Here is a 25160-nt window from a genome sequence, read left to right on the forward strand (position 1 = left end):
GAACAAAAAGCTGAAAAAACACTATGAATTGGATTCAGAATGATAATCAAAACGTAGATGGAGTCGGTTTCAACACCCCAAAGCTTGACAGTCATTATTACCTCTTCATTGGTCGACATTTTATCCCATAATGTTACCCAGTTTTGATGCTGTTTTATGTCTGATTATCGTGTTAGATTACACGTGGAAGCATCTGTTGTTTCGGTTTCTTCTTCACTTGTGTTTTTTTTTTAAATTCTGTACAGAAGATGTGTACTTGCGCCCATACCGTATAACAATGAAAACATGGATTCTAGGAGCACAAGTATAGCTCAAATATATATTTAGACGTTTTCTAAGTACAAGTCAAGTATACTTAAATGTCATTTTAAGAATATTTCTGAGAAGTACATAAAGCCCATTTCTGAGAAGTACATAAAAAGTAGACTAAAAGTATACTTTCCTATATTTAGTTTAAAAGAAGCATACTAATAGCACACAGGAATAAACTTCTTTTTCGTAAGGGTGTGGGAATAAGTACAAAAACATCCCCACAATTACAGGAAAAAATTCACCATTAATTGGCATATTTATTGTATTTTATGTGTTGCAGCTCATTTTGTTGTCCTGAGATCTTCATGGGCTCATTTAGTTTCCAGTGCAAGTTGTAAGCTGTGACAAATGTTGATTAAGACTCTGTCATGTTGCTCACATTACAGTCCTGAAGTAAACACTATTGCACATAAATAAATAAAGCATTTTTTTTTTTTTTTTTTTGATAGGACAGTTTTGGTAGAGGAGAAAGAGAAACCTAACCAGGAAAGTATCAAATGGCATTTTTTTGGAACAAATGTATTTACTTGTACATAATTTTTAGTGCTGTCAAATGATTAATCGTGATTAATCGCATCCTAAATAAAAGTTTTTGTTTACGTAATATATATGTATGTGTACTGTGTATATTTATTATGTATATATAAACACACACATACAGTATATATTTTGGAAATATTTACATGTATATATATTTATATTCTTATATTTTATATTATTTAATATATTTAATATATAAACATAACATTTTTCTTAAATATATACATGCATGTGTTTGTATTTACATATACATAATAAATATACACAGTATACACACATATATTATGCAAACAAAAACTTTTATTTTGGATGCAATTAATCACGATTAAACGTTTTGACAGCACTAATACTTTTATGTTATTTATGTAAATAAATAGATATTGTTTATTTAATATAATGTTTAGTGGGAACTGATATGGGTTTGGGATATAGCTAGAGCTATAGAGCTGGGTGGCAGATGGCAAATAACAGTGTTATGTCATTTGCACATAGTATTTACTCAGAAATGACTAAATAAAAATGTGTCTTTGATAGTTCTGTTAGTCTTCCAAGCGTGTGAATCGGCTAATGGCAGTGATCACAAAATAGCCTCTTAAAGTAACTGTTGAGTGAAAAGGCTTGAGGACGTTATTTTTGAGAATCGATACATGAGCAGTGCAGCCCTCCAAATCACACACAAAATTACATATTATGCAGTTTTTAGAGGAAAGCTGGAAAGTGAACGGATAAATATTCTAAAGCAATCTGATAGCTTTGCCGTTAAATTGTGGAGCATTAATGCAAAGATTTCATATGGAAAGAGGATTGTGTCAATTTCCTCTGAGCGGTTCAAGTCTAATGGTCTAATCAATAGGACAGGGATCCGTGATGTAGGTTAAACATTCCCGCTGGCTAGCGGAGCACTGCTATTTCCTGAACCTGATGCCATACTCCGTAATCATAAGAGCCATTGCATTGGCCCTGACCCTAGATCAGCGGAATATCCCTAGTTATCATTCATAATGGTAATTGCTCTATTAGAATTCATATTACAGGCTCTCTCAAAGCCGTTGTGTGTGAATCTAAAGGGGACAATCAAAGAAGCAGGGGAAAACAGGTAGAGGTAGAGGAAAAGATGTCGCTCTCTTCAGGAGACTCAGGTTGATCATGTGAAATAGCTTGGTGAGTGCAGTTTCTTTCCTGTGTTAACACGTCATTCAGAATTTAATAACAAATGCCTTTTAAATTTCAGTGCAATTCTTGAATTTGAATTTAATTTGAATTAAAGTAGCAAACGGGGGCATAATTGCGTATTATTAAAATGAATTCAAATTGAAGTGTCATTTTTAGATTCTTTGAAAGTTTTCAAAATAGTTTAATAGTTAGAAAGAGACAGACATACAGAATGAACAATAGACAGACAGAGAGAGATATAGTCAGATAGATAAAATGATAGACAGACGGTACGATAGATAGGATGATAGACAGAATGAACAATAGAAGGATAGAGAGAGAGAGAGAGAGAGACAGACATACACACAGATAGATAGATAGATAGATAGATAGATAGATAGATAGATAGATAGATAGATAGATAGATAGATAGATAGATAGAACGAGAGAATGATAGACAGTATGAATGATAGGTAGATAGATGGATGGATGGATAGATAATTAGATGGATGGATGGATGGATGGATGACGGATGGCCAAATGATCAGATGGACAGATAGAAGAACACAGACAGATAAACGGATGGACTGTTTTAGTGTACATTATATTAAGAGACTTTACACACACAAAATATCATTAGTGCAGATTCCCTGTTATATTGATCAGCATATAATGAATGAACACCTCAGGAAGCAGTATTGATATGTCACATCAGATCTGAAGACAGTGGAGCAGAGACAGACAGGCTGATGTGTCGATTGTGTATTTGTAGTGTGTGTGGCTTTAGGCTTTTCTCTGAGCATTACCTATATTACCTATATGTGAATGTGTGTGTGTATATGTCATTGTAGTCGTCCTTCGAGGGTGTGTGTGTGTTTTTCTGCTGGGACTCGTCCCATTAGTTGAGTAATTAAGATAAATTAGTTTTTAATTGCAGGGTGATGTGTGTTAATGATCTAGAGACTAGAGATCACGCTCTCCTGTAGTCTCTCTCTCTCTTTCTCTCTCTCTCTCTCTCTCTCTCTCTCTCTCTCTCTCTCACACACACTCATTTTCCCCCAGAGGTGTGATGACAGTGCTGTTGATGTTATTATTTACTGCCAAATTACTGTGCTGTTCCTCAGGCCTTAAAATTCCTCTCTAATCCTGCAACTTGACCTGGAATGTCATTATATTATCTTCTGAAGTCAAAACATTACCTGCATGTGAAAATAAAGAGAATGTAAACTAGTCAAGTTTACATTTCTGATAGTATTATCCAGTTGTGTCAATAACTCAACGCTGCTGTGGTAAAAGAACTGCATTGAGTAGTTTAGCCATTTATAAAACAGCAGCAACAGCAATATTATAAATGTTGAACGTTTTATAAAGAACAATATGAGTGGTTCTTGACTGTTGCCATGGTGTTGCTATGCACTCAGCTAAATTGTGTTGACATTTTTTGACAGAATTTTCTTGACAGAAATCTGTTCTTAAAAAATTGTGAGAATGCTTGAACATTGCTATAGCAGTTGGCAAGTTATTCTAACTGATTTTAAAAATGCTAGTAGGTGGTAGCAAGGGTGTTGCTATGAAGTTGCTTAGTTGAAGGGATATATATATATATATATATATATATATATATATATGGTTCCTTCAAATCATAATCATAAGTGTGCCAGGGTGTTGCTATGCAGTTGCCAGGTTATTCTGAGTAGTTTTAAAAGCATTTTGTAATTGCTAGGGTGATTATGGGTGGTTGCTTTCCAGTTGCCAAGTTATTTTAAATAGTTTTAAAAACATTTCAAAACATTTCTAGTTACCATGGTGTTTGTGATTGGTTTTACTATGCACTTGCCAACTTATTTTGAGTGGTTTTAAGAATGTTGCTAGGTGGTTGGCAAGGTGTTGCTATGCAGTTGCCAAATAATTCTGAGTACTTTTAACAATATTTTTAATTACTAGGGTGTTTGTGAGTGGTTGCTAAGGTGTTTCTATGCATTTGCCGAGTTTGTACTTTAAAAAAAATTCTAGTTTCATGAGTATTTGGGGGTGGTTGCCAAGGTGTTGCTATGCTGATCAGGTTATGGTTGTTACAGTAATATAGAATTGAATGTGTGTGATTAAATGAGATCAGATTTCAGTGCCGGAGCTCTTAGTTTCATAAATCAGAAGAATTGATGCTGAAGGTTTAAGTGTGTGTGTTTTTGAACTCCAGCACAACTCCAGGACAAGTTGGTACAACTGTGACTACTGAAGAGAGAGGGTATGTGTGTGTGAGACAGAGGGACTTTTGAAGGTCTTCAGCGTGCTCTCATGCCTGTAGAATCCATTATAAAGTGCCCTGGGAGAACGCTGTCCTGAGCTTTAGCCTAGCAGGGTTCATGAACCACAGCGCTCACAGATATGGCTAACAGCCCCTGCAGCTACGGTGGCTTTAAAGGGCCAAAGTTAAAGCCTCATTAAATCACCCTGCTCTTTCAGAAGCAGATGTGAGCTGCTTTGGATTTGGAGCTCCCAAAAGGTACAGATCTACATAGTGATGCTGAAGCTGAATGTTACCATGGAAACGCAGTGGAACGTTGTCCGGTTCTATGAGACCAGTTCTCATTGATTTACACTTTTCTTGTGTAGGGAACTGGACTCTCACCAATGTTGAGATTCCACCTGGAGAGATTCCGTTGATGTGTGCAGATGCCAGTTTAGGAGCATCTCATAAACTTCAAGAAATATAAACACACACACACACACACACATGTCTGGTTTGCTATCCTTGTGGGAATTCTCCATAGGCGCAATGCTTTTTCTACTATACAGACCGTATTTTCTATTGCCCTACACCAACCCTACACCTAAACCTACCCCTTACAGGAAACTTTCTGCATTTTTAGATTTTCAAAAAATGACATTCTGTGTGATTTATTAGCTTGTTTACCTGTGGGGACCTCAGATTAGGTGTGTGATTAGACCAAGAGTCTGTGTGTATTCAGGTTTAAGTCCCCACCTGAATAGAAAAGTACACACACACACACACACACACACACACAGGACTACTGTAGGCAACGGACAGCTTGCAGACCCATCTTGTCCTATTCACCAAATTAAGCAAGATGAGATATTTAGACAGTACAATATCTAGATATTTATTGTTTCCACATGCATATAGAGTAGATGTCACTAGATCATGCATGCACACACTAGGTCAGAGCTTGCATGTCTGCTAAATGTTATAAGGGCTGTCAAAGTTAACAGGATATCAAATGCTATTAAATAAGTGTAATGCTGTTATTTTTTAACAGCATTAGCACATTTATTTGACATTATAACTGTTTCAGAACAAAAATAATTTTATAATAAATTTAAAGTTAAATTAAATAATAAAGTTAAATAATAAAGTTCTTAGCATCAATTTTTATATACAATAAGTAAACATCATGGGGGACGCTAAAGAGTGCTTGGGTATGATGTTTACTTATTGTACTGTATATAAAAATTGATGCTAAGAACTTTTGTTTGGAGTCATGAGATTTTTATTGGTATATACAGTATGTCTATGTATACTTTTTTATATATTTGTATATGGATCATTTTGGATGATTTGTAAATGTATTTGCAGTATTTGGATATATGTTTTGAGATATAAATGTGTATTTATTTGTATCGTCGTGATATTAGGTGTATTACGGTAATACATGTTGTAATGAGCGCAGGTGTTTGCTTGGTAGCACATGCCACTGAGGAAGGGTTAATACCCGAACACGTTTTGCACTTTTGCACCTTTTTACACAATTTTGTGACCTCTGAATAATAAATGATATAAGCCTTTTGGGCTAAATTTGGATGAGTGCAGATCTCCTTTGTCTTTATACCTTTTGTATTTTTTGAATCTAAGCAGCTTATATTATTGGCCTATACTGGACTTTTGGACGAATGTTTGGTGCTACGTCCTTTTCTATTTTTTCATATACTGAACACACAATGTCCACAACTTGCCAACTCCAGGCCAAAGCATTGTAGTAGTACAATCCTTAAAGTCCCATTCACACCAATAACTATAATAATGACTATAAAGATAACTATACAGTTTAAGCATCTACATCAACTTACAATAACATTCTGTTTATTATAAACATGCACTGCAGTTGTGTCATCTGCCACTTTAGTATTAAAAGTATTAAATCTACTAAATCTTTGTTCTTATACACTGTAAAAAATTAAAAATTTGCCCAACTCAAAATTTTCTAGTGACTGGTAACATTTAAAATTTTCCATTGGCCCAATTTTTAAACATTGAAATTCGGCAAATTGATTTTTTTCACTTATGTCAACAGTCAGTTGACATTGGCTCAATGAGAAATAATGTGTTGAGCCAAATGGAAAAACATTAAATCTACCAAAGCATGTTATTGGCCCAATTGAATATTTTAAATAGTACCAGTATACTTTTTTGGTTTTGCCTAATTTAAAAATGTCCATTGGCCAATTTATATAGCTAAAGCAACTTTACTGAATTGCTTATTCCCCATTGTCCCAAATGAAAAAAAAAAATGCATTAAATGATACTAAACACTGCCACATTTTAATACTTTTAATTAAATCTACAACACAATATTGGGCAAAATACCTTAAAATGACAAACATATTAACATTTAACACAATATAGCCATACATAAAATCATACATTAATTCTTACAAGATAAACAAAGATTAAGAATTGCATCTTATAAATTAAAACGCTTACAAACATGTGCAAAAACACCATAAAAGGTCATTTGTCTGGGGTTACTTCAACCAGCAGTTAGTGCAACGTCACCTGAGCTCATGAAACCGCATCTTAACTGTTTAAACACATGTACATTCACATAAAAAAAACACACACACACCAAATTTACATAATGGCGTGGTTATTTTACCCAGTTTAGAGTAATTTTACAAATTCTACCACTCTCACAATTTACACATATTTACTAACATTCTCACTTTAAGCTCATGAAACCACATCTTACTTCACATATTAAACATGTTTTTACAAATGTTTACAGAGATGCAAAAAACAAAAATAAAGAAAAATGAGCTCTTGAAACTGCATCCAACACTTTACAAAAGTGAAAAAAGGTAATCTTAACTCACAAAGTTTTAACTAATTAAAATATTAAACATGTAAACATTTATAAATGTAAGGTACAAAAACACACGGGGCTCATATTTGAGCTCATGAAACGGCAAGTGTCAAAACAGCATAAATTTAAGTTAACTGGGGAGGTAACGTCATCTATTCTTCAGTGTAGTTTCACTTGAATTGAACCATTCTCAGAAGCAGTACTTTTAGCTTGTAAAACTGCATCTTACACTACCAAAAAAAAATCTTGTAAGAGGTACTTTGAGCTTACTTCTCCCCTAAGGGTTTCATCACCTAGATTCCCAATAATTTGGACCTAAGAGCTTGAACTTTTTTGCTGCACTCAGTGCCAAGGTTTAAAAACACCTTCTGAATCAACTCAAAATTGTATTTTAAGTCCTTGTTGTACTCCATATTGAATGCATACACCAATCCAAAGAGTACAATGAATGAATTTACAAAGTCTCCCAAGTTGTCAAATACCACCTCCTCTTCCAGCACAACGGAGACATCCTGAGTACTTGACTGGGCTCTTGAGGTGGGCTCTTCCATCTTCATTTCAGTTGTGTGGTTCTCCAATGGCTCTGTACTCTGTATAAAAACAACAACAACATAGCAATGTCAATATTAAGTCTACATATAACAAATAAATCCAGAACAATATACAACATCATTACAACCCATATTCTCAATGTTTGATAAAATATGAATAAGTTACTTTAGGATCATTTTACTTTGTTGGCTACTTTGGTTGTTTAGTTTGTTTCATATCCTGTTACAGAGACTGAAGAAAAGCAAGAAAAGTATTTTTTGCAGTGCACAGCCAACAACACAGAGTGAAAAAAACAACATGATTCCATGCATTTCCAAAGTAGAGTAAAGAATATATATTTAAAAAAAAAAAAAATTAGCTGATTGCGCTCTGTAGTCTCCACAGAGTGTGATCTGAACCCTAAACACGTTTTGTCAAAAAAAGACTTGGGAGTTATCTGCATTTGCTATTAAACACTTACTGTGTGTGTGTGTATATATATACACTTTCAATTAACTTCAATTTTGTAAATTACCTGTATTCGAGTTATCGGATTTGCAAATGAACTCTTCATTTCAAAAAGACCTTTTAAAATAGCATTTCTTCAATCTATGTGGGAATGTGGGTACTTCAAAATTAAGCCACATAGATTTTCAGGTCTAAACAGTATTTTGAAACTGTTAAAACCATACATATATATATAGACGCCCCATTGGACCGCCCTAAGCACGTAGATGGATGCCATATATATAAATATATAATCTGTGTATGTGCTACGATGTAACGGTCATATTCAGAAAGCAATGAAACCGAAACCGAAACCAAATTGCGTTGTTATCCTATATACAGTTGTGCTCAAATTTACACACCCCTTGCAGAATATGCTAAATGTTAATAATTTTGACAAAATAAAAGGGATCATAGAAATTGTATGTTATTGTTTATTTAATGTTGTCCCGAATAAGCTATTTCACATGACAGATGTTTCTATATACTCCACAATACAAAATAATAAATGAATTCATAAAAATTACCCTATTAAAAAGTTTACATACCCTTGAATCTTAATAATCTGTGTTGTTTGCTGTATGATCCACGACTGTTGTTCTGTTTTGTGATGGTTGTTCACGAGTTCCTCATTGGTCCTGAGCAGTTCAACTGCCTGCTGTTCTTCAGAAAAATCCTCCAGCTCCTGCTCATTATTTGGTTTTTCCGGTGTCTTCTGCATATTTGAACCCTTTCCAACAGGGATTGTACAATTTTGAGATCCATCTTTTCACATTGAAGATAATTGAGGGACTCATAGACAGCAATTACAAAAGGTGTAAACATTTACTGATGCTCCAGAAGGCAACACAATGCATAAAGAGCTGGGTAGTGTAAAATTTTGAACAGGATGATGTGTTAATTTTTCTTATTTTGTCTAAAGATCATATTTTTTTCATTTGGTACTGCACTGAAGAAGTTACATAAATAATTAAACGTTACTCAGAAAATGAAATAAGTACAATTCATCCAATTCAAAAAATTTACACCCCCCAGCTCTTAATGCATTGTGTTGCCTTCTTGAGCAGTGAATGTTTTCACCTTATATATAATAGTTATGTATGAGTCCCCCAGTTGTCATCAGTGTAAAAAGACGGATCTCAAAATCATACAGTCACTGTTGAAAAGGGTTCAAATATAAAAAAGGAGCTGGAGGATTTTTCTGAAGAACAGCAGGCAGTTGAACTGCTTGGGATCAATGAGGGACTAATGAACAACTATCACAAAATATAAAACAGTCGCAAATAATCCAGGAAACAACAGATTATTAAGATTCAAGGGTATGTAAACTTTTGAACTGGGACTTTTTTCATAAATTCAGTTATTATTTTGTCTTTTGGAAAATATATAAACATCTGTTATGTGAAATAGCTTATTCGTGACAGTATTAATTAAACAATAACATGCAAATTTTCTTCATCCCTCTTATTTTGATAAAGTTATTACCATTTTGCATATTCTGCAAGGGGCATGTACATTTATAAATTTAAGCGCCAATTTCAAAGGCTCAGCAGACCAGCAATGCGTCTAGGCTAATCACATTTACAAGCTAATAGTATTTGACACTAATGTAGAATAAACATATATTCAATAAGAATTCGTTAATACTCACTGTTCAAGTCGTACGTTAGTGTTCTTCACTAAATGGTGCCTCGCGTGTTCATGCAGGCCTAGCAATGGTGGGTTCACTGAGGGGAAAAACATTTATATTTATAGCAGAAACGTATTCATTGTGTCTCATACATTTAATATCGTTATTATACAGTGACATAAAATAATTTAGTTAAATAAATAGTAAATAGTAACTAGTAACCGAGGGATCAGCATGGGCTAAATTGAGTTATAAACGCCAACACGACACCAGTAAGTTAACTTAAAGATGTGAATTCACTGTTACATTATTCTGCGAAATAAACACCATTAAAGGCGTGAATTCACACTTAATCTGCAAAAAATACAATGTAATACACGTAAAATGTACCGTGTCCTCAAGTATAAACCTGGATAATTCGGAAAACCTGGCAATTCATTTAGCGAATAACTTAACGTTAACGTAACTTACTTGTCTGAGGCGGTAATGTAATGCCCATGGTTTACGTTTTTTTTGTCGAAATTACTGACAGTTGCACTCTATTTAACCTAAAGAGGACTTAATAAATACAGTTCAGTACTCACCGTAACTTTATAGATGAAAATCCGTCTGGAAATGATGTTTCGTTTGTCGCTCCTAAGCATCTCTCGCTCTCCCGCACACAGGAATTTTAATCCAGTACGATTCTCTCATGCGCATGCGCACACTCGTTTTTGCTGCAAGGCTTGTTGGGCCAAAACAGATTTTTCACTTATGCTTGATAAATTGGCTGAAAACAATTTAATATGTTCGGTAAATATATATTTTTAACTTTAACTTCAGACCTTTAGCTAAAATTAACACAATGTATTTTTTTGTTTTGGGGTAATTTTTGGGAAGCAATTTGTTGAGCCAATGTTTATTTGTCAGTTTCCCCAATTTTTGTAAATGTAAATTTTTTACAGTGTAGTTATCGTCCTTGGTGTGAACGGGCCTGAACACATGTGCACGGCTATATACAATGTACGTGCATGATATGTCCTTCGAATTAAAGATGCTTATCACTGGAACAATAGCACTCTCTTCAGCTTTCCAATTATACACTTATTCCTCTGATAATCTCTGTCTCTCTCTCTCACACACACATGCACTGACAGCTTTCTACAATACTCACTCACTGTCTATGTAGAGTGCTTAAAAAGCCATTACCTGTTCACGCACAATTCTGCTCACAACAGCGTGCCCTGTGAAATCCACCTGCAGAGACGTGATATGTGATGAAGACATAAAGATCAGCTTACTTTCTGTTATTGTGCCATCTAAGTCTGATCTTAAATAGGATCTTATCATGTCACAGTTTCCTTTCAGATGAACGGCTTAATGTCGTCTACTGAAGTTTGTAGTAGTGCAGTGCAGTGAGATTTTCACAATAGAACTGAGATCCACAAGCATTATTTCATGTGCATACAAAGCTGCACTTCTGAAGTATTGAAATTCAACAATTGACCTGTCGGTAAGCCCCGCCCCTCTTTAGTTATTGTTGCTCCCTAAGACAAACAAACAGAGTTTGCTCACTGTCTTACAATGACAGCTGCAGTGTGAAAAGCTTGTCCCACTATGTTTTTGCACAATTTTGGACACAGAAGGCCACCAAATGGAAATGAAATATTCCACGGAGGCATTTATAAAATATTTAAAATTAAATACGGTGGGTAACTCGAAGCGAGGGTTTACAGATCACAATGCAAGTGGGAGAAGTCTCATATTACGGTCGGTCATCACGATCGCGGATGACAACATGCAGGATCAACACTGTTCATGTATCACAGGGTACGATTAAATTAATGCATATTTAGAGGCACTGAAATGTAGACCTTCGTTTGTGTTTTTGACCTACACTGTACAAGACCCAAGAACAGTCCGCTATTTAGGTTTGTACATTAGCATGGACTCACTAACTTTAACATTAGCTAGTTTTAGCCAGAGATACCTTCCTAAAGCACAAGATGACATTAATGTTTTGCTTGAGCAGAAGCAAATTGTAACTTAATGAGTGTATGACAACCAGACAATTAATGTTTTTGTCTTCATTTGTATTGGGGTTGAATACGTAGGGACATTTTGCTCTGTTTTGTTTGGATTCAGGAAATCTAATAAAATATATTATGTTGCCCATCCTCTCAGCATACCTGGAATCAGTGTTACAAGTACCCCAGACACATAGTTTTTCCATTTTTTGAGCATAAACCCCACAAAACTGATGCGAGCTTCAGATCTTCCAATGTTTCTCTATGGCGCTGAAACCTAAAGATGTCAGAGTTCCGCTCCCAGTGCAACTGATACTCGACTGCCATTGGCTAGTCTGCGTTCAAGGGGAGGGACTTACCGATAGGTCAATTCAATTGCTTAACGACATTCAAACTTTCCATTGCAGGGGATTTTTCCCCAAAAATCTGATTTTTGCCTTAAAGGGTTGGTTCAGCCAAAAATAAAAATTCGGTCATTAATTACTCTCCCTCATGTCATTCCAAACCCATAAGACCTTCATTCTTGCACAAAAAAAATGCATTCTCATGGACTATTTTACTGATGCCCTTGCACATGGTATTTGCGTTGCTGTCTATGCAGGGTCAGATCTTATTTTGTGTTCCGAAGATGAACGAAGGTCTTATGTGTTTGGAACGACATTAGGGTCGTTCCATTTCATTTTGGGGGGAACTATCCCCTTAAATTGTGCTGTTTTTGGCAGTTTTTTTGTAAACACATTTTGTATACTTTAAGAAATGAACTTGACCAACATAGAGGCTATGTTTACACTGGTGCGTTTGCGTTTTAAACTGCATAACGTTTGCTACAATTAATTTACACTACTACTACTTTCGGCCCTCAAAAACTGAGACTTTCGAAAATGCTGCAGACCCCATTTTAGCTTGAAAACTCCGGGGTGGCATTTCAGTGTAAATGGACCAAAACGGAGACTTTTGAAAATTATGGCATGGCTATCCACATTCGCTCTGCATATCCTTGACAACCATGTAACAATAACATTGTGCTCATCAGTGTTGCCAAGTCTTGGCAATCCCTATAATGTGATATTTAGCCCCTGCAATGTGAATTTTACCTGGGGAACCTCACCAAAAATGTTTATTTTACACCCTGGAGTAAAATAAATTACCGGGGGACACCTCTCGAAATGCCATTGGTCTAGTTTTGAGTAGAAATTGTGTGGGCTTTTTTGTCAAAACCTGGCAACCCTGATGCTCATTGTGTCAACATGCGTTTTCTGTTGTGTGTGGGCGGAGATTGGTATTCTTCCCTACAGCTATTTGCATATTGCATTTTGATTGGTCTTTGTTTTCTTGCATCTTTTTACTGTATAGCTGATTTTACGTTGTCGTTGTGCATTGATTCTCATGCACAGTGACTGAATCAAAACAGCAACGCAGGTCACGCATGTCTAGTTTTCTTTGAAATTTGTGGAACACATATTTCCAGTATTTTATATTCCAAAAGACATAACCTAGTCCTTATATTCTCACATTCAAGCGCACACGCGACTAAACCGAAAAGTTCAATAAACTCAATCATCTGTGGATCTTGTTTAAAGAATGCGCTTGACACTTTGAGCAGAGAGATCAAAGTTTCCAATCTATCTCTCTGGGTTTGATTATACCCCTTGAGGCCTGAGCTCTCTGCTCGATAGTCGACCCTGTGACCTGGGTTACAATAAGCTCTAGTTGATAATGAATTATCTGTGTGTGTATGTGTGTGAGAGGGGTCTTTAATTTCAGATGAGGCTGGTGGTGTGTATATTGAATGAGTGTGTGTGTGTGTGAAGGCTGACAGGTTGTCAGATGGGTCACTCCTCCGGCCTGAAAGTACAGACACCGAACACCTTTTATTCTTTATTCATTTACTGCCACGATGTCCTGACAGCTGGACCCTTTGCCCTTTAGAGCCTGTTCTTTTTTGAGAACGGATGCTTTTTTCTAAAAATACTGGAACCGAATGATTTCCATGGTGTTCTGTTCAATTGACGGTTTTGGTAAATCTGCATTCTTCCACTGATGTAGACTGAACGTTGTAAAATATGCATAAAATATGCAATATACGAGTCAGAGTCACCTTAAACTTTACTGATATCGTGATCAGCATCTTCTTTTCTGTCCGCAAGAATGAACGATCACCTTCTAAGCAGCTGCGTAAATGCATCTTTTGTGGTGTATATATATATATATATATATATATATATATATATATATATATGCTGTTTCTGTGTGTTTGCAGTGCAAAGATGCCTTTTTGATTTTTTTTTTTTTCACAGATGAAATGCCTCAAGCATGCTAAATCCTAGGTATGGAATTAGGAAAGATAATGAGAACTGAAAGGTTGTTAGATGCAATAATTGTGGAATATATGCGGAATAATATATGTGGATAATATGTGGAACCATATTTCCAAGAACTGTTTATTTCCCATTAGTTTTTTTCTGTTCTGTTGAATTCAGAAATGGTGCTATCATTTTACAATAGGTTGTTTGAGGATTGAGAATGCAATTTCCAAATATCATCAATTTGTTCATCCAAAAAATTACTAAAAGAATTGTTCATGGAATCATTAAAGAACAAGAATTGCTCAGTGGAATCAGAATTGGTAAATTCCCATCCTATTACTCTAAAAAGCTTCATTGGCTATCGACATGACTTTCAATACTTTCAAAACATTCATGGTTCCCTCATGGTTCAGGTGGATGAAATCATTAAAATAGGTTAGAGTAAAAAAAAAGACTAAAAGACTAAAATAGACACCATAAATGGATAGTTAGATTATATAGATAGGATTGTATTTTTATGCTTATTAATATCTGTTAAGATTTGCTTTAGTGCTTGTGCCAGTTGGTAAAGTGTTTTGGTTAAATAGTCTTCAAATGCCACTCTTGTCCGAGTCAGAGTTAGCGTTTGATTACATTGTCAGACTCTGATCAGTGTGTTTGTCACTAATCGGGATTCTGCATTTGTTATGTGAGTATATTGATTGAATTATGTCATATAATCCATAAAACAGCTTTTCATGTCAGATGAAATCAGATTCTTGCCGCCTATATAAAGCAGGGAAAGATTTATATTATTTAGTTTGCTGTAAATGCTGTGTAGAGTGGATGAATGGTTGATGGTGTGGTAAATATATCTGACCTTTACTTAGGACTGTTTGTTCATTATGGAAGGTTATGATTTGGTTATGATTTGACTTTTAAACAGGGTTCGTACAAGGTGATAAAGTGCTTGAAGTACTTGACTTTGACTTTTTGAAATTCAAGTCCTGGAAAACCCTTGAAAACTTTACAGTATACATGAAATTAGTTTTCGATAAACTATATTTTCACGCAAAATTAACAATGCTGCGTGTGTTAATTATTACCATTTCTCCCGGCTTTTGGGAGCGCACGAGATCTCGCGATATTTCAACTTGCATTATATTGCTCAGTCTTTTATTGCATGTGCTGTTCGTTTGGGTTTCATTTGGGAACACATATAAAGTCTGACTCGCTTTGTGTTGCACTGTTGTCATTTACAAGCAGCTCAGTCCACAAACTCTTCCTCAGTATATGCTGGAGTTTGGGTTGCTTAACGTTCATCTGGGAAAACAGCGTGTGTTATCTGTGTAGATTTGTAATGTAAATCATTTGCAAACCTATATGCCAACACAGGAGAATACATCAACATATTTCTAAACATGCGATTTGTTGTACATCGCGATTTCAAAATAAAAGTTGGTATATTCATATTATATATAGGCAATTAGGCATATTACATTATGCATTTTAACAGTTTTGTTGAATAAAACCATGTAATTACTTGGATTTGATACTTTATTTGAACAAATTATGATTGCCTCATCGTTAGTTTATATATAAATATAGTCATATTAAAGCCTGTTTTTCACTTAGGGTTATTTTTATTACTAAAAATTTTCTGATTACTCAATTGTCAAAATAATCAGTAGATTTCTTGATTACCAAAATAATTGTTAGTTATGGCCCTAGATCAGTTAAAGCATTTCAAAATACAACTGCATTGTTTTGTGATTTAAAAGACAAATGTTTTGCAATTGAACATTTCTTAAAAATAGTATTAAAATATTCTCTCATAGTGAACCAAGTCTCTGTATTTTGTGAGCTAAGTTTATTTTTACACCCCTAGCGTCTATAAGCATGATATAGCTCATATTTTTCCAAGTGTATGATATCTTTTATTCTTCAGGTCAATCATGTATTCATAAACTAATAGGAAAATGTACTTTGATATAGTATAGTTTTAAATGTTAAAGTGGCCAGTCACTGCATGCTTTGCTTGAGCTGCACTTAATTTGTACCATTGTTTTATTAGTTTATGTATTATAATTTGAAAGATAATAACAGTATTTGATAAGTGAGATCTCTGATTTTAGTCCTTGAAAACCAAAAAGTCCTGGAATTTAATTTTGCAATTTCTGTACGAACCCTGTTTAAATGTATTACTCTGACTATTCCTAACACGTACAACTTCACATTTTGCTCCTGTTTTATATAATCGTCTATTGTGACTTTGACTCTTTGACTCCATTTCAAAACATAAATCCAGTAGGAGTGCTTGGAGTATTATATACAAACAAAAAATAGAGTACAGTGGGGGAACCCCCCTCTTAAGGACTGTCTTTTTTTTATTATTTTTTTTTAGTGAAACAAAAGTTAAATGTGTTATCATAGTTTTAGTGACATTTAGTGACAAATTTTATTTGGACCGCTGATAGGCTTTGTAATATTGTTGGCCGTTTTCCGATTTAAAAGATAATGATTATTTTCTCTTTTCATTTGAAGTTTGATGAGTACAAAGCAAAAAATAATACATATGCTCTTAATTGAATTCTTTATTCATTCAGATAGTAAACAACTAAATAACCCTGCTTTGACTTGTTTTGGACACTCTGTATTTTCACTCCATGTTCCTTTAGGTCCATGCTTTCAGTAAAAGATTATTAAGTTCCCTTAAAGCCTATGAAAGCTGGTCATGTCCTTTTCAAGGGGTTTGATTAAATCGGTAATAGAATAGGTAATAGAAGTCATTCAGGTCAACTATAGACTTGAATAAATCCTCTGTAGAGACAGACAAACTGCCATTTGAGAGCACAGAGTCAACTATTCAGTGCTTTATCATTCTTTTGAAGTAGATGCATAAAGTAGATTACCTTTATATTCATTGTATTGTAATTCAGGCTATTGTTAACATCAGTGTGTTAGTTCAGAAGAAAACATGTAGATTAAACAACGTTGCCAAGGTCTCTGGCTGCTATATATTGCTCTGTAACAAAAGAACGTTGGTGAAGGACTATGGACTGCACATCAATGCGTGTGTGTGTTCACCTGTATGAAAGCATAATTATAATGAGGGTATAAATATCAGCTCTTTTTGCGCATGTTCCCATGCGAGTGTGTTTGTGTATATGCATTTACGTGTGGCTCGAATTTGTCTGGATGTCACTCGAGACTCTGTGATGTCTTTCCTAATGCTCTGAAATTATTCTCATTACATAGACGCTCTCATAACGCAGTGCATTAGCCTGGAGGAATCACAATCTTTTAATCACCAAACCCCAGAACATATCCCAAACCCTCGAATCACGTCCCCACAACATTAGCGCTTTCCTGGTGCTATTGTGCAAGCGGTTGCGAAAGCGGTGCACGTAGGTTCACGGTGATTAAACATTGACGGAGTGTGTGTGTGTGTGTGGGGTGAGCGTGAGCGTGAGAATCATTTGTCTCATCACACACTCGATCACACACATCAGATTATGCACTCGTCGTTCTCTTATAATAGCTACACATGTTTGAGTCCCTCTCTCTTTTCATCTGGGTGTGTTTTTCTGAGAATGAGGCGGGCAGAATTTCAATAAGAGTTGACTGGTGGTCCGGAGAGACTGCTGCCTCATCCACACATGCACAAACACAATGTGAATATTTTATAACGTTTTAATTTCAGTGCTTTTAACAGCGTGTGGCGGGGTTCCACTTGTAGGTTTAGCATAGCCAGGCGTTTGACTAAAGTTTGTGAACTATTTTGCAAAGAACCCGTCCACAGACTAAAAAAGAATGTCTTACTGACATAAAAAAAAGGCCAATCTAGGGCTCAGCAATAAGGTCAGATTTTTACTTGCTGGGCTAAGATTTTCTTTGGCCCCTTCACAGAAATGTACTGTATATACCCGAGTGAAAAATCAATATACTAAAATGTATTTGAAATTATTTTATGCTAATTATACTACAAATACATTTACATATTTATGTGTTTTATAAAAATACCCTGCAATTGTACTAAACTGGTATACTTAAAGTCTGCTAAACTTGCACTTTAATTGTGCAGAGCTAATGCTGAAGTCCAACTAAAGATATACTGAAGTATATTTAATTGTGCTGAAGGGAAACTATTTCAAGTATACTTTGGGTACACTTTAAATATCTTGCATTTAAAGGCTGATATTATTCAAACATCATGCAATCCTCATCAAAAAACACATTAAAACACATTTTAGGCTTAATATTAAGAAATGTGCATTGTGCACAAATGATGCTCCAAATAAAGTTTAATTATAAGTTTTTATTTCAGTAAGTCTTTACCAATATGGCAGTGAATATGAGATTTGAACTATACTTAGTATGAAATAAATGTATTTTAAATATATAACTTAGGATATATATATATATATATATATATATATATATATATATATATATATATATATATATATATATATATATATATATATATATATGTATATATATATGTATGTATATATAATATGTATGTATGTATTTTCAAAACAAGAAAAATGCATGGATAAAAATAAAATGTATTTTTTATTATATTTATTTTATTATGTATTTAAAATATTAAAATAAATAAATATATTTAATTTTTTTTGCTATGTATTTTTATATTTGTTAAAATACAAATTTTATGTTTTCTTTACTGTATTTTGTAAAAAGGTTAGATTTTTTGGCTAGACAATGATGGCAAGTGATTCAGAACATGACTGATTTGTCTGCATTTTTCAACACTATTTATTGATATTTTCAAATCACAAGTCATTTTTGTAAATATGACACAACCTCAAAAACCTCCACCATGAATGAAAAACCTAATGTGTGTGTATATGTGTACAGTGTGTTTACATGTGTGTGAGTTGTGGTTGCTTTAGCTTCTCATTTTCCAGCTCACTACTAGCGGTAATGTGAAAACCCCAGCAAAACACACACACACACACACACAAACACTCAATCCACTGAATGAAAAAGTTAATTCAAGCATCTTGAAATAGTGATGACTGCAATACTTGAAGGACTTCAGCTCTAGTAGTTTCACTCGACACATTTTTGCATACATACAAATATTTGTTTTTGCTGATCCAGTTTGTGGATGTTTGTTGTGCCTGACAAAAGGAAACTATTTTTTTTAAAGAAATTAGTACTTTTATTCAGCAAGGATGCAATAAATTGATCAAAAGTGACAGTGAAGACATTTATAATATTAGAATCCTGAAAATATTTCAACATTGATAATAATAAGAAAAGTTTATTGAGCAGCAAATCATCATATTAGAATGATTTCTGAAGGATCATGTGACACCCTAGACTGGATTCATGATGCTAAAAATTCAGCTTTTTCATCACAGGAATAAATTTAATTTTCAATTATATTCAAATAGTAAACAGTTATTTAATTTTTTTTTACATATTTCACAATATTACAATTTTTATCATATAAATGCAGCCCGGGAGACATAAAAAATCTTATTATAATAATGATGTGAGGTTTCATATAAGTTGTTTGGCAAATTAGTTTCTAAACAGATTTAGTACATGACTCCCCGCCCGTCAGACACTCCATTGTTAAGCGTGTTTATGCATTTATATATGCAATTCCTCTTAGTAGTAAACTGTTTGTGTATGCTCTGACAAAGGTCTGTATCTAAGGGTTAGAAAAATGGCTGTGTGAATTGTGTGTTTGGGTGTATTGTCGAGTCTCATCCTACACAGGTGTGGGTGACAGGTGAGGGCGCAGTGGTCCATATAGCCGACGGCTGTCACAGTATATTGGCAGTTTGGTCAAGCCACTGAAGCACACAAAGCAATTTAGAGCCATCATGGCTGCTTTGAACCCTCATGGATGACCAGTCACGGAGCAGCTGTCACTCAGCACTCTCTGTCTTACCGATTGGATGACAACCAGTGAAGGGGCGGGTCACAACGAGAACGACCTCTGTTCCACCTGCTATAAATATGCAGCTTTAGTTTGGTGGCATTTTGTGCCTGACTTTGTTCAAAATTGAATAGACCTTAGTCAGGGTAGTGCCATATTTAATTTTTTGACAGGAATGAAAACGAGGGGTAGAAGTACATAGCGTTCAGCTGACAAAACATCTTTCTGAGAAAACAACTTTCGTAGACAAAAACTCCATAAAAGAGTTTTGAAAGTTGCGGGTTGGTGAAAATGACCTTTATACGGTGAGTGTCAATGTAAGGACTGTAAGTCTATCCCTCACAGCCTTGTTTTCATTTCTGTGAAATTCATGGAGATTAACCTTGTTAAGATTTCATATGCGAAAAATACACTACCAGTCAAATGTTTTGAAACAATAAGACTTGTAATGTTTTTTAAAGAATTCTCTATTGCTCACCAAGCATGCATTTATTTGATCCAAAATACAGCAAAAGCAGTAATATTGTGAAGTAGTTTTACTATTTAAAATAAATGCTTTCTATTTGAATATATTTTAAAGCTTAATTTATTCCTGGGATCAAACCTGAATTTTCAGCATCATTCCTCCAGTCTTCAGTATCACACGATCTTTCAGAAATCATTCTAATATGCTGATTGTTCAAGAAACATTTTATTTTTATTATTATTATTATCAATATTTAAAACATTTTTTTTCAGGATCCTTTGATGAATAGAAAGATCAAAGATAAGCATTTAAAAAAAAAAAAAAAAAAGCTTTTGTTCCATTATATATTATACACACCATTCAAAAGCTTGAAGTCAGTCATTTTTTTTGAGGGGGGGGTATAGAAATTAAATAGGAATTAATAATTTTATTTAGCAAGGATGCCTTACATTAATCTGATCTAATGATGAAGACATTTATAATTTTACATAATATTCCCATTTTAATAGGTAAAACTAAATAGTGCAATCTGAAGATTTGAGAGTGTGTGTGTGTTTGTGCCTGTTCAAGAATGTCACCCCTATAGCTACACAAACATACACAGTCACGTTTCCCAGTTTATCCCCTCAACAGCTTTTTTCTGCCCCCTCATCTCTACACCTTTTGCCCCCAATCCTCCATAATTACCCAGAAGGCTGTGCTCCCTCCTCCGCCTGCAGTGGCCCCACTGTCACCCCATTCTCTGGCCAACAATGGACTGGCATAGGCCCAGTACGCAATGACTACAGACAGGCCTGGCCCGGGGTTAATCTCCTGTGCCCCAGCCTCTTGTCAACATGCCCACACTCTGCCCTCGTTTATTGCACAAGCGCGCTTCGCTCAGACACTATTACAGCGGATGTGCGGCAGGGAGAGAGCTCGCATGAAGCTGTAAATGTTTGTACCAGGGGAAATGGGAACTCTGGCGCTAGTTAGCAGGTGTTCCAAAGGTTCCAGGAGGAAACAATGATAGGTACGTGACACTGTTCATTTGTCTAGCATTGGAGCTGTTACGATGAATAGGAAAATGCAGGGCCCTAACATTGAGAGGGGAGGGCTGGGTTAGTCCCAGACCCCCATAAGAACAAAAACATTCCCATTCTGTTTAATTTTCAATTATTCCTAGTTGTTTGCACACAAACATGGTAAGATATTTTAGTAAGGAATTGTCATTTTACAATTTTTATGTGTACACTGACAATGTGTGTTTTTGCTCCGCAGTGGAAATAGTTCCAAACATCTGTGCATCTTCTGGCATCGAATAGCAGTAGAGCTCCTGAATGAATTAATGCTTTTGAACAAATTTGAGTGAATTTGACTGGTTGAATGAATGATTCATTGATTCATATATAAACAGTTACTTTTTCATTCCTAAATGAATCGTGTTTAAACAAATTGGTTCAAACAACAGTTAATTACATACCTCTTTAACTCTTTCCATGCCAAAGACGAGTTATCTCATCTTTTATGAGAAAACGCTTCCCTGTCAAAGACTCAATTTTCCAGCTTTCCGTGTTTTCACTGTTATACACTCAGGGGCGCTATCATGCATCTTTTGAATGAGACCACGATCTCCCGATCAAAAACACAGGCGAGGAAGATGAAGAAACAAGAAAATGATTAAAAAACGCTGGTGGTGGTTGGCAATTTTTTTTTCCAAAACGTTTGCAGGGAAAGTGTTATGTACATAGGCATATGTGTGTTGTTACACAGAGAAACCTCTTGAACTATAATGCAGCTTTTCCTACTTTCCACTAATTAGTTGAGTAAATAACTCTATCATAAAGACACCTACAAGCGTATCAATGTTACCTTTAGAAGGAGGCACTTGACAATCCCCCACCACTGAGGTAAAAATATATTTTTTAACAATTTTAAATTTTACAGCTAACACTGTATTTTGTCTTTATTTTGAAATCGTCCCTTTTGGGCGTATTTCTGCTGACACTGAAACCCACCCCTCGCTGCAACTCCTCTCCTGCTCGCTGACAGCCTAATGAAATTATTCACTAATTCACGGCATGTCCACTAATTTGTTGCCTGACTAACTTGATAGATGCGACAAAGCGTGGCTATCTGCTGCACAGGTTCGCTAACCCATAACTGTGAGCTAATTTGCGTCGCTCTGTTAGCATGGCTAAGATCAAGGCTGGCGACACGGCTCTTGTAGTAAATCAGTCTGAAACAGAGAGATAGCAGGTGCCGCGGTAAGAGAGGCTGAGGGCAGTGGAGTCTCATTCCTCTTCTTTAACGCGAGGTTCAGCTAAGCTCAGACGTGCAGATGATGGACTGTGACTTTAATTGATTTTACAGCGCCTTCACAAACAGAAGGTAAACAAGCGCTGTCTGGGAGGCAGAGTGTCAGCACTGCGACTTTAGATGAGGAATATTTCTGGAAACTGCTGCTTCATAAGACATATATTCCATGAATGGAAATGTAGATCAGTTCTCAGATGGATCTGTATTTGACATTGGATCAAATGGGGGATTTTTTAAATCATACAATTATTGTATGTTTATCGTATGCCGAATTATTAACATGAAACCATCAAAATTCCAAAGACCAATAGTCAATTGTCCTATTTACCCAATTTCATGCATTAAGCAACATTTTTTATCCTTGCTGCAGATGAAACCATATGTAATGTTGTAGAATTTGTATTAAAAACAGAGCTAATATTGATTTAATAATTTAGCCTTGAGTTATAAACAGTGCTTGTTTGAGTTACCTTCAAAACACAACATCAACAACAACAACTATTATTATTATTATTATTATGATTATTATTGTTGTTGCTGTTGTTTTTCACTATTTATTATTATTATTATTATTATTATTAATAATAATATTGTTGTTGCTGTTGTTTTACACTATTTATTATTATTGTTGTTATTAGTAAATCTATAATATTATTGGGGTCAGGAAGAATTTTGTAATGTTTTTAAAATAAGTCCCTTGTGCTTACCAAGGCTGCATTTATTTGCTCAAAAAATACAGTAAACACAGTCATTTTGTGAAATATTATTACAATTTAAAATAACTGACTTTAATTTGACTTTTTTCACTGTGATGGCAAAGCTGAGTATTTGGGAAATATGCTGATTTGGTGCTCAAGAAACATTTCTTAATTATATAAATGTTGAAAACAGTAGTGCTTCTTAATTTTTGTGGAAATTGTTATACTTTATGTAAAATAACAACATTTATTTGAAATGGAAATCTATTGTAGCGTTATAAATGTTTTACTGTCACTTTTGATAATTTGAATGCATTCTTGCTGAATAAAACTATTAATAAAACAACGTTTCTGACCCCAAACCTTTGAATATATAATAATATTGTTTTAGATGTATTATTATTATTATTATTTTTATGTTGCTCTTGTTGAGCTGAAAAAAAAAAAAAGTTTTTAACAAAAAATGTTTGGTTCATATAATAGACAGTAATTGAACTCCATTAAAGGGCATAATGAAAGGGTTTCTCCAGCGCTGTAATATAGCAGCAGCTCTCTGCCTTTGCTGTGCTTGTCTTAAGCTCTCTTAGCTGCTGGCTCTCAGCAGGATTAAAGTGAGTGAGCTATCTGCTCTCCTGCACAGCTCTACTCACTCACACTTGCCTCTTTATTCTCTCCATCAACTTCAGCTGAGCTTGATTTCTCCAACAGTGAATTCTCTCTGCTCTCTCTGTGTTGATGAGATGTCAATCTCTGCGGGGGAGAGTTTTTGTTCTGTTAGGCAGAACACAGCACCATTCTGGTCTTCTGAAGAGTCTGCTTCTCTTACGCTAATATAGCCACCTCTAAATCACAGCTCTCGTCTGCTGACTCTGTGTATAGTTATACTAAATTATTAACCAGTGTTTTGTTGCCTCTAGTTAAAGGAATAGTTTATCCACGGAAAATTGTCATTATTTACTCACCCTTATGTAATTTTTTTTTTTTCCCTCCACAAAATTTGATTGTTTCGTAGCGATCATGTCTATCAAGCTCCAAACAAGATATAAATAATGAAATAAATAAATAAATAAATAAAAACAAAAATAAAAAAAACTATAAAAAATGGTTTATATGACTATATTTAAAGTCTCCTGGAGCCATATGATTGGTGTGTGTGAGGAAAGGACTAGAATTTATTTCCCTCTTAAATTTTATTCACATCTTTAAGATTTAACAAATGTAGCATTTCTTATGTCATTAATTAAATAAATAAATGCCTTTTTGCGTTACAAAAAGCCATTTATTTAATTTATTTCATGAAATTTTCTCAAAACATCTAATAAAAAGCGTTTGGAACAGTCTTATGTTAGTATCATTATAACATAATTGTATACAGTATTTTTTATTAATATTCTAAATTAGACTTTACTTCTATATATTTTTTTCATTATAATTTTAGTTAAAATTGTAGTAATTATGTTGTTTTGTCATTTTTAATAGTTAATAGATTAAACGTTTCATAGTTAAATCTTATTCTTATTCTTTTAATGTTCTTTTTTTTTTTTAAATATGGCTATATAATTTATTACATTTTAGTTTTACTCTATTTAATTTTAGTTATTTTATTTTAAATAAAAATTGCACATTTTGTAACTAGTTTAAAAAATTTGTTTTATTAATATTTTACTATTTCTTTTATTAATGAATTGAAATAATTTTCAATGGTTTTATTTAACG

At 34.5% G+C, this 25160-nt stretch overlaps 1 protein-coding gene and 1 long non-coding RNA gene across 2 annotated transcripts in view; one reads left to right on the forward strand and one right to left on the reverse strand.

Moving 5' to 3' along the window:
* Positions 1-25160, forward strand: part of LOC306882661 (cadherin-23-like) — a 258486-nt gene that overhangs the window by 102510 nt on the left and 130816 nt on the right. The gene's annotated exons all lie outside the window — the stretch shown is intronic.
* Positions 6192-10645, reverse strand: LOC306882666. The gene is made up of 3 exons (XR_013785278.1): positions 10356-10645; positions 9793-9868; positions 6192-7693 (listed from the first exon to the last, which is right to left on the reverse strand). It is a non-coding gene; the product is annotated as an uncharacterized lncRNA (long non-coding RNA).

This window comes from Barbus barbus, assembly GCF_936440315.1.
Source record: "Barbus barbus genome assembly, chromosome: 16".
NCBI classification, from domain to species: domain Eukaryota; kingdom Metazoa; phylum Chordata; class Actinopteri; order Cypriniformes; family Cyprinidae; genus Barbus; species Barbus barbus.